General features: G+C 35.6%; 1 long non-coding RNA gene across 1 annotated transcript; it reads right to left on the bottom strand.

The window, feature by feature from the left end:
* Positions 1 to 6561: 6561 nt before the first annotated feature.
* Positions 6562 to 11450, bottom strand: LOC131534096 (uncharacterized). The gene is made up of 5 exons (XR_009269310.1): positions 11316 to 11450; positions 10082 to 10134; positions 8792 to 8870; positions 7635 to 7808; positions 6562 to 6751 (listed from the first exon to the last, which is right to left on the bottom strand). It is a non-coding gene; the product is annotated as an uncharacterized LOC131534096 (long non-coding RNA).
* Positions 11451 to 11869: the final 419 nt, after the last annotated feature.

Below are 11869 nucleotides of genomic sequence, written 5' to 3'. Positions count from 1 at the left end.
CAAATTTGGGAAGATAGAGACAAATTTGTGTGGAGCAGCATTTACTGTAAACCGAGATGCTCTTGAGATCTTGAGCTGCTCTTGTGTAAATGAACACAGCTCTGTGCTTTGCTCAGAAATCGCAGCCTTTGTAACTTAATAATTGCTTTATAAATATTTCATTCGGATTAATTGTGCAGCCTTAATTAATATACACGGAAATAAAAACCATAGCATGTTTACAAGTGATGTTTTTCATTTTTCATTCTTTCTCCAAAACTACAGCTTGGTCACACACATATGTCTGTCTAGAATACATCAGGATGTTTTTAGCCTAGGCATGTAGGGCCACTGACTCTTAATCGATCAAGTGAAGATATTTGGGTTTTTTAATGTTTCAAATTGGTCTGCGATAACAGGAAGTTCAGAGTATTGCTGTAGGACATTAAAGGAACCTCTCCACCCCCAGACTGGCTCATGGCCCTTTTGGAGGGCTTTTGTTACGGCAGTCATTGATTTAATAAAAAAGGAGATGCTGCTCTCTGGAGAAACACTTGAAGCTTTTAAGCAGGAGAGAATCGGATTCTGCATTTTTTAGCCTGAAAGTTAATCGATATCTGCATTTACATTCATCACTCAAGAGTCCAGAACTAGCAGCAGACATTTAGGTCAAACAGAGAAAAAGTTTTTATTAGGGATCCATCAGATGAGAATTCAAAGTCCTCAGTTTCTTAGAGGAGTGTTTACACAACACCATTTTCAACTAAAAATGAAAAACTTTTTATGTGTTTTGGTCATTCATTTGCCTAAAAACGCAAACTTTTGAAAACAAAATGTAAGTTTTTAAAAACCATGCTCTTATTGTCTCTGTAAACTAAAATGCGAATTTGTGAAAACTGTGACATTGTGTGGATGATTTTAGTCATTTTCATGGTGTGAACGGGGATCGTTTTGACAATGTTGTCGTCTGTATGCAAAACTTTTCAAAAACTCAAAGGAAACACTTTTCCATATTTAGTACATCGTTGTTGTGTAAACATATCCCCATTTTAGGTTTTTTAGTTTAATATAAAATTATGTTCCATAGCATGCGTATACAATTTTTCTAGTTAAATGCATATTAGTTAAACACCATCAACAAGCAACTAGTTAAAAAAAATAATAACTACAACAATACAGTAACAAGCTTTTATTTCCACAAGTTTGATCCATAGTTTGTAGGCCAATCTGGAAGTTTGCATTATGGCTCGTTCACACCAAGCACAATAACTATAAAGATAACGATAAAGATACAGTTCTAAAGTCCACACCACAGCTACACTGTAAAAAAAAAAAAAAGTTGAGCCAACTTAAAATTTTAAGGCAACCAGCTTCAGCAGATTTTTTTTCATTTTAGCATTGTGCTAATATATTTGTTACCAAATAAAGTCTTTTTAAGTCTTTACTAGAAAGACAGACTGCAAGGGAAGTCTACAGTATCGGTCAGTTTCCTGTTCCGTTTGATGACTTTCTACGGTTGACAGGAAGTGATAAACACTCAGACGACACTCAGCACTCAAATAAATACTCCGTTTGATGACAAAGAGATGTTATCACACATTTACACACTCCTGTTAATGTGGAAAACCATAACTTCATGTAAACCAATAGGAAGTCATCAAACTAAACAGTAAAGACTGACAATGACTTCAGCTTGTTGACATGTGTTAACATCTATTTGTCAACACACTAAAATCTATGTGAGATTTCACATTAAAAAAGCTTTTATCAGGTAAATCTCCACTAACACTGACATGTCCTCAACTTCCTCTTCAGTTTGACTTTTGGTTTTCATGAAAAACAGGTATTTGAAGGAATTTCTTGGTTGGTGTCAATGGAGATATACACTTAGTTCTCCACAAGTTTAAAAGAAATAATGTACGATTTACCATGCTAAAGTGATGGTAGCAAATGTATCAGTTTAGTATGGTAAAGTGATTGTATTGGTTGAAAACACTTTGGTATTGTATATGATTACCATACTATTTACCATCATACACTGTAAAAAAAAACAAAACATTGAGCCAACTTAAAATTTTAAGGCAACCAGCTTCAGCAGATTTTTGAGTTTTCTCAACTTATTTTTGTGGGAGATTCAAAAATTTTTGTTGTATAAACTTAAAACGACAAACAGAAAACTCAAACAGCTGAAGCTGGTTGCCTTAATGTTTAAGTTGGCTCAACTTTAAAAAAAAAATTTTTTTTTTTATACAGTGTATAACAATAAAGGCACAGAGAAACGATATCGTTGGAATCACTGTCAGAACTATTTTTTCCAGCTGATGAACGATAAAAACATTGATACCCAATAAGAATCCCATCCTGCTGTAACGAGCTTGAGAATTTAAAGCGGCAGACGAGCGTGCGCTTAGAATCAACAGATTATATCGTCCGCTGGTGTGGATGCTAATATCGTTATCTTTATAGTTATCGTTTTTGGTGTGAACGGGGCTTTACCCTGGTTCCCGCAACAAAAACCCAATAGGATTTTTCCATTAGTGAAAAACAAATATACTAAAATGTGTTTGAAATACATTTATTTTGTGCTAAGAATACTACAAATACATTTACATATTTATGTGCTTAATAAAAATACCCTCGATTGTACTGTTACAGTATTATGTACTATTATACTAAACTGGTATACATAAAGTCTGCTAAATTGCACTGATTTTGTGCTTAATGCACTTTAATTGTGCAGAAGTAGTGCTGAGGTCCACTTAAGATATACTGAACTATATCTGATCGTGCTAAAGTGGAACTATTGCAAGGTACACTTTAAATATCTTGCATGTAAAGACTGATATTACACAGAAATCATACATTTCTTATTAATAGTGAAATTAAAACATGTAAGCATAATACTATGTGCATTGTGCAATAAAGAAACACTCCAAATAAAGTTTAATTATAATTTTATATCAGTAATTCTTAAGTGATATGTCAATATGTTAATGAATTTGAAGAGTACTTAGTATGAAATAAATGTATTTTAAATAATTATGGCATAGGATTTTTATTTTATTAAACTAAGGTTGGCTTTTAGAGTATTGCACAAAATAAGCTCTCTGGTCAACCAATGTTTTTGATTCTTACATGTTTTGTTCATCACTAATGAATACAATTTTAAAGCCTAAATACAAGTACTAGAACTAAAAAGCTAAACATAGGAGATAAACAAACTATAACACGATTACTTGACTTCAGATTCATCAGCATATCAAGTCAGCATACCTGTATTAATCAGCATATTTAAGTTTCCTACAACTCTTTCACACTTCACATTCATTTAAGCACTAAGTAAAAGCTTTAAAAACATCACAAGGGGGTTTTACTGATGCATTTTATGTTGTAGAATAAAAGGTGAAAATATCTTGACATTGCGCTAACCACAGATCTTATTTCAACCAAAAATCCATTCAAAAAACCCATTGACTTCAGGGCGATAGAATTGAAAGTGCTAAAATCGTTTTCGTGTTTTGGATTACCTGTCATACCTGCAGCACTCTATTATATGGTTTTCTGAACAGATAGGTGAGCATTATCACATTGACGGTAAAATTATTGTGATAAAGGGAATCCAAGATGCATGTATTATCATGTTGACAGGGTAATCAGCCAATCATAGTGATGTGGAGGCACTTTTCATCTGTATGATGCGAAAACTCCCTCACAAGATCCGCAGCCTCCCTAAGAAACTTCATACGCTATAGAAATATTAGTGATTATATATTATTTAATGTCCTATATGAACACACCTGGAGAAAGAGCAACACAACTCAAGAAATCTTAAAGGGATAGTTCACCCAAAAATGAAAATTAGCAACTGTTTGGTTACCAACATTTTTTTCAAAAATTTTATAAAATTATATATATATATATATATGGGTGAACTATTCCTTTAATGGCTTCCATTAATGAAACTTTACAAATTAACACATCATTGCTATTAATCGAAACACTGACTTCTTATTTACTGCATATGCTCTAAAATTAAGCTATTTATACACACCAAAGAAGTATATAGAGACATTATTTTTCCTTTTTTTTTTTTTTTTTTTGGCTCATATTGCTTGCTTTCCAGGTGGATTCTTATAGTCTGCGATATTGAAAAATATACATAAATCACTTATTTCTCTAAAGTAACAGTGACACCAGCCCATAAAGAACATTATTCAATGTCATATTATAGTATTTTATTTATTTTTGTACTCTTTTTTTTATTTTGTTTTTGTGGAGGCACTGCCTCTTTTTCTCCTCTGAAAAAGCCCCTGGGCTTCATATTATCAATTTGTTTAAGGGCACAAAATATAACACACAGTTTCATATTCTAGTCTAGAAGTCTGAATTATATCGACTTCTTAATAAAAGCATCTTGCAGATGGTCATTGTAAATATGGACACTAATCATGCCACTCTGCGATAAGATTATTGAAGGTGTCTGTGTTTATTGATTAACATTCACGATGGCATTTTATTTAGAGTGTGTCGACTAACAGTATTTACAGTGTTCAAGGAATAAATCTGATTGGATCGTGACCACTGACCATAAAGAGCTCTCAGGACACATGCTTGTTGTGTGTGTGTCCGTCGAGATCATTCTGGTCACGGCTGATGCTGCAGTCTTGCATGATCCGCTTGTAAATCACATGGACACTGAAAGATTAAACATGATGGTGTGTGTGTGTGTGTGTGTGTGTGCCGTTGCAATAAATGTCAAAGTGTGAGTCAGAGCCGTCGCTGTTTTAGTCTAATGGTAAAGGACGTGGAGGCTGATGGAACGGTTGCAGGTTTATTTTCAGGTGTGGATGACCCTGATCTGTTCCAGGAGTCTGGGATCGAATAGTTTAAGCACTGATTGCTCCTGCATGCAGCAGTAAATGTAAGAGTGAGAGTAATATGGGAGTCGCTGCAAAGGTTGTATGTTCAATTCCAGGATTTAGTGACCTGGAAACTAAATTTAGACGCTAAAGGGGCAATTCACTCAGAATGAATTGCTGCTGCTGATGGCGTGGTTTATTTGCACGGCTGTCTGTGATGTCTCAGCATCCGATTCACTAAAGGAATTATGCAAATCAAAAAACTGTTGAACTCCATTTACAAAGCGCAATTTCTCAAGCACCTCTGCAAAGAACAATCTTCATCAAGAAAATGACTGTTTCTTTAAATAATTGGGTGGTAAAATAGGGATGAACTGATATAGCTTTTTCAAAAAAAGGTTCAAAATATCTAAAAACCTATTTGGAACAGATTGTTTTATTTTTGCTTTAATGATAATAATTTTAAAATAATGCAGCCTTACATCAAAAAATACAGTAAAAAGTAATACAATTTAAAATAACCGTTTTCTATGTGGATGTATTTTGAAAATATAATTGATTCTTGTGATGCAAAGCTGAATTTTTACTTCAGTCTTCAGTGTCACATGATCCTTTAGAAATCATTCTAATATGCTGATTTGCTGCTGAAGAATCATTTCTTATTCATTAAACTTTTGAACGCTATATATATTTGCACAAAGACCCAGAGAATAATAGTTCTTTGTGGAACTACAAAAGAACTAAAAAGCCTTTTTGGTTTTAATAAGAACCTCTATTTTTAGTAGGAAAGGTGATGTGATAATATGCAAAACTTCAGAGTTTCAAGCTGTTTTTGATGAAAATTAGACCCCCTCCCCCCTCCCCTTCTTCTTGTGACTGTGATAATTAAGACCTCTTTGAAGCCTGGGGATTTATACAGTATGTCATTCTGATGTAAAAGTAGCTGACAACTCTTTTATAAATGGAGACCTGAAAAGAAACCTTCTTAGATCGTCAGCTACACTGTATAAAAAGGGAATTACGTTTTATCCAGCATATGGGGAGTCATGGATACTAAGAAATGTGATTTACTTTGAAGCCACATAAAACACATGTTAGACAGTTTTCCCCTGAATGTTGTCCCAACCAGCCAAAGTCTGAACAAGCAAATTCATATAGCGGAATATTATTGATTTGTTAAAGGAATAGTTCACACAAAAATGAAAATTTGCTGAAAATGTACTCATCCTCAGGCCATCCAAGATGTAGATGAGTTTATTTCTTCATCAGATTTGGAGAAATCTAGCTTTACGTCACTTGCTCACCAATGGATCCTCTGCAGTGAATAGGTGCCGTCAGAATGAGAGTCCAAACGGCTGATAAAAACATCACAATAATCCACAAGTAATCCACACCACTCCAGTCCAACAATTATCATCTTGTGACGTGAAAAGCTGCATGTTTGTAAGAAACAAATCCATCTTTAAGGCATTTTAACTTTTAAAGGATAAATTGTTACGTGATTTAAACCACAAAAATGAGTTGTTACCATTTACTATTTTTATTTTTTTAAAGCATCTGGTTCCCACAAACCTGACACACACACATACAGAGGTTTTTCTTTTTAAACAGATGTCTCTTCTGCCTTCACACACACTTTCTCACATACCAGTGTGATATATGAGGAACAGAGCTATCATTCTGGCAGGCTACGCAGCCACAATTTAATTGGAAAACATGGCTCATCATTTAAACAAGACATTCGTATGGTTTCGTCCGAATGACAATAAATCACCATAACTGTCCCATTTTCAGCTCTATCCATTTTTAAAATGTGTCACGTCTGCACAGGTCTCGGCGGTCTCGGCCCCTTCAGCGATATGAAGATCCCATCAGACAAAATCCATTAACCCTGAACATGCTCAGCTTTGAGCCTGACAGAAGAATACAACGAGCGATTGTGGGGGACGAGAGCAGAGCAGGTGTAAAGAACAGTTGAAGGGTACAGGGTTCTTAAAATGATTCAACTGAATCGATTGGCAAAGATTCATACTAGAATTTTAAATTTTAGTCAAAGGAATAGTTCACACCCCATATATTTATATAAACACACACACACATACCCTCAGGCCATCCAAGATGTAGATGAGTTTGTTTCTTTATGAGAACAGATTTGGAGAAATGTATTTATCAGTAGATCCTCTGCAGTGAATGGGTGCCGTCAGAATGAGAGTCCAAACAGCTGATAAAAACATCACAATATTACACAAGTAAGCCATACAACTCTAGTTCATCAATTAACATTGTGTAGCTGCATGTTAATTCTAAACAAATCCATCAAGGTGAATTAACTTCAGTGGAAAAAGTCGGTTTTGGCTTGTAAACAGTGCTTGATCTGTACATATTTCTCTCCTGATTCAGACTTTTTCACTGAAGGAAGCAATATTATGGAAGGAGGACTCATATTTAGCCATAAACAACGTTTGAAGTTAAATACATCTTGATGGATTTTAACATCAACTTGAAACATGCAGCTTTTCTCTTTACCAGACATTAAGTGATGGACTGGAGAGGTGTGGATTACTTGTGGATTATTGTGATGTTTTTATCAGCTGTTTGGAGTCTCATTCTGACGGCACCCATTCACTGCAGAGGATAAACTGGTGAGCAAGTGATGTAACGCTACATTTCACCAAATCTGTTTTGATGAAGAAACAAACTCATCTACAGCTGTAAAAAGCGTAAAAGCTGTAAAATCGTGTTGGAATTGATCAGAATCATGACCATCAAGGTGCATAAAAATTCCTATATACTTACAGGTGTAAAAAACAGGATTCCTGTTAGGATTTAACCTAGATTATTTCTTTGGCTATGTGCCTGACTTGTAAAATCACCAGAGCAAAAGAAGTCTTATTTCCCTTTGTTGTATTTTCAGCTCAGCCGCATTGTTTCCAAATGATCTCTGTTTTCCTATTTGGATCTGATGAAAGCCTGAAGCAAAAATAAAATAATCAGTAGCGTGTTTACTACAGGAGAGGAGATTTAAAACAGGAGCACTGAAAATAATATCAACACACACACACTGCATGGTAAATAATATTCAGCTGGAAATGTGAATATCAGAAGACGGCTGCTCTGATGATTGATAGTGGGGCCCAAAAATCTGAGCATATTAGAGAAAATGCTTCTGTTTTTCATATATATATATATATATATATATATATATATATATATATATATATATATATTGTGACGGGAGGAGCCAACGACAGACACAGTGGGTGTGGCGTCAGGCCTCGGAGAGGCTTTTATTAACAAAATAACGTGTCCAGGGGAAGAAGTGTCCAAAATAAACAGGGGGGTCTGGTGTCCTCGTCGTGCTGCGGGGCTTGTGCAGGAGGGCAGTGTTCCAAAAGGGGAAGGGTCCGGGGAAGGGTCCAGGGAAGGGGCGGAGTCCGGCGGCCGCACGCGCTCCCACTCGGGTCCGGGGCGCGAGGGCGGCGGCTTCATCACAGCGGCGGCTCTTACACGTCGTCCACGGCCTTTGGCAGGACTTGTACGGCCCGACATCCTGGTCCGACGGCCGTAATACGGGTGCGGCTTTCGTCCGGACCGCGGGTTCGGCAGCTCACGTCTTCGGTGGCGCGATGTCCCTCTACGCACCCTTCCTGGACCCACGAGGACACCAGCGTGCATGCACGGGGGAAGAGACCGGTCTCTCGAGGAGAGGCGCGCTGGGCATTTAACAGCGGCGGTGATGAGGCTTCATTCAGTCCAGCTGTGCCTCATCACACGCCGCCAGCCCGCGTTGATCCCACGCCCCTCCTCTCATCCACCCACTCCAGGCGGGAGCCTGGTGAAGGGCGGCGAATAAGGGACGGGTGGTGATGATAATGAGGGGAGGGCCACTGATCCGTCACAATATATATATATATATATACATATACACACACACACACATTATATATACTTACCCTCAGGCCATCCAAGATGTAGATGAGTTTGTTTCCTTATGAGAACAGATTTGGAGAAATTTATTTATCAGTGGATCCTCTGCAGTGAATGGGTGCCGTCAGAATGAGTCCAAGTGAGTGTCCAAGCAGATAAAAACATCACAATATGTATGTATATGTATATAGATAGATAGACAGATATATAGATAGATAGATAGATATAAATAGATCAATAATTTCATTATTAGTGCTGTCAAATTGATTAATAATGATTAATCACATCCTATATATATATATATATATATATATATATATATATATATATATATATATATATATATATATATATATGATTTATGTATAACACACACACACATATTATGTAAATTATGTATATTATGTAAACAAACTTTTATTTTGGATGCGCTTCATTGCAATTAATCTATTTGCCAGCACTAAATTACTATTAAAAATAAATATAATGATGTCATGATGATAATATAAAATATTTTTTCATTATCATCATGACAATATGAGTGAAAAGTTGCACTGAAAAAAGTACATGAAGTCTATTATATTTTAAATTGTATTATATTGTATGTAACTTTCTGCAAAAGATTTAACTACATAATATTCCTTTATTCTGTTTATTTACAGGTTTAAATTTGATTTTAAGTTACAGATTTACTGTTTGGTTTGGACTTTTGGACCCCGAATACAATAAAACGCAATAGTTAATTTGGAGAAATAAGGAAAGAAATCACAAATATTCCCATAAACCAGCTGTATTAGGCTACATCAGTTAAGAAATTTAAGAGATGACAGAACCTATTTTATAAAATCGGTGTCTGTATATGCATTAGTTTGATGTTGATGCAATAAAATGAAGGTTCGGTACAGCTTTAAGGACACGAGAGACACTGAACAGCATGAGAACGAAGCTGTTTGTGCCTGATTTTTTTCAGATAGAAACGTTTCAGTCTGAACTCTGACATGCTTGACACACGTTCTTGTTTCTTCCTCCTGGGACAGAGGTGTTGAGCGCATTAGCTTCTGCAAGTACTCTGAATGCGTTGTGCTTTAAACACCGCTTGTTGCTATGACTACAGGTTGTCTTCCAGCTTTTCAGATGTGCACCTTTCAACCTACTAAAACCCACCGCACAACATCAGAGATAAATTCTGTATCTATCGTTGCTGAACTGATCGGCTTCTTTTAGGCCAAATGTTCTCAGACTGTAATCTCCAGAGGCTTGTTTTTCTGTCCTGCGGTTCAGGACTGCTGCCCTCTACGGGCCAAAACAATACTCACTGGGTTTGTGCTGCTTCCACAGCTGCGGTTCAGAAGCAGTCCGGCAAGAGTATCTGTGGACATCATGAGGAACAGCTGAGCTCAGGTTTCTTAAAAAAGAACTAGAACAACGCAAGCCTTAAATAAAGCAGCTGAATTTTACAGAAGCCACTCAGATGTGTGCGTTTCTGCTGAGGCGTAATGAATGACCAACTGGCCCTAAAGTAACTACAACACTTTACTCCTTTTTGTGGGTTTGTGGCTGACTGGTTAAAGGAAAATTTGGGGCTCAGTACAAGTTAAGCTCAATGTTGATTACTAAAGAAATAATTCTGATCATCCTTTGTTTTATTTACATAAAAAAATTTGCGGTGTTCACTTTCAATGAATTTTTGGCATTATATTCATATTAGAATGACTTGTGCATTTGAATTTGATACACAACATATTTATACTAACATATATGTCATATACTGCATTTTCAAAAACATTTTTTTGGAGCATTTAAATGCAGAAATATGAAGCTCATTATTTAATAAAAGCATTGAATTTTTCTTTCTCTTAAAATGGGTGTATTATTTGAGCTTTGAAGTACATATTTATTTTTCATTGCATTTGATATCAAATAAAAAGTGAAAAAGGTGAAAAACAGTGAATGGGGCCAATTTTTGGAACATTTCAATGAAGAAATACGAAGTTTGTTGTTTTATACAAATATTTACATGAATTCTTCTGTGAACTTTTTTTAAATCTATCTAAATACAGTATACTGTATTTTCTGGAAAAAAAGTAAATGGGGCCAATTTTAGGAGCATTTAAATATAGAAATATGTAAGTCCAATATGTACTCTATATTCAGAAAATATCAGAAATATGCAAGTTCATAATTTTATAAAAATATTTACAATAATGATTTCTGTTAAAATTAGTGTATTATTTGAGCTTTGAATTACATATATTGATTTACTGTTTAATGGCGTTTGATACTAATATATATATATATATACACACACACTGTATTTCCAGAGAAAATGATTCAAATACATTTGAAAATGATTCAAAAGACATTTAAATACAGAAATATGAAATTTATAATTTTGCAAATGCATTTACATTAATTCTTCTGTTAAAATGTGTATATGAGTTGTTTTCATCAATTTTACATTTGTTACATAAATTTTTGGCATCGCAATATCATGGTAACAAAGTTGGCATCACATATAACGTTAAACAGAAAAGGTTAGTACTGTCAGACCTGTGTCCTGTCTTGTCATGTGGTTTTCATCCTTGTGCTCCCCTTGACTTACCCTGCATCCCAATGTGCATACTATCCACCCTATCTGCCCTAAATAGTATTGAAAATTACTAATGTCACATAGAATTTAGGATGGATAGTATGCACATTGGGACCCAAGCTTAGTTTTCCCTCATGCACGCCCATATTTGGTCCTTCCTGTTTCCTGTCCTCGTTTAGTTCTCATTATGTTCCTTTGATTCAGCTGTGTTTAATTAATTACCTAGTGTGTTTTCAACCCGATCTCATGAAAGTACGTAGGCTATAAATAGTACGCCAAATAAAAACGAAAACTCCTGGTATTGATGCGCAAAAATAGACTTTGGCGTGGGTAGGATTAGGGTTGTGGGGTAGATGCGTATCATATGTACGCGAAAACTGCATATCATGTACACGCCAACAAATTTCGTATTATATGCACGCGAAAACTGCGTATCATATGCACGCCAAAAACGCGCGTAGTATAGACACGCCAAAGTCCATTTTTGCATATCAATACCACGAATTTTCGGGGT

Source organism: Onychostoma macrolepis, chromosome 25 (assembly GCF_012432095.1).
Source record: "Onychostoma macrolepis isolate SWU-2019 chromosome 25, ASM1243209v1, whole genome shotgun sequence".
NCBI classification, from domain to species: domain Eukaryota; kingdom Metazoa; phylum Chordata; class Actinopteri; order Cypriniformes; family Cyprinidae; genus Onychostoma; species Onychostoma macrolepis.
Note: the sequence above shows the minus strand (reverse complement) of the source record. Positions and strands in the feature narration are given on the sequence as shown.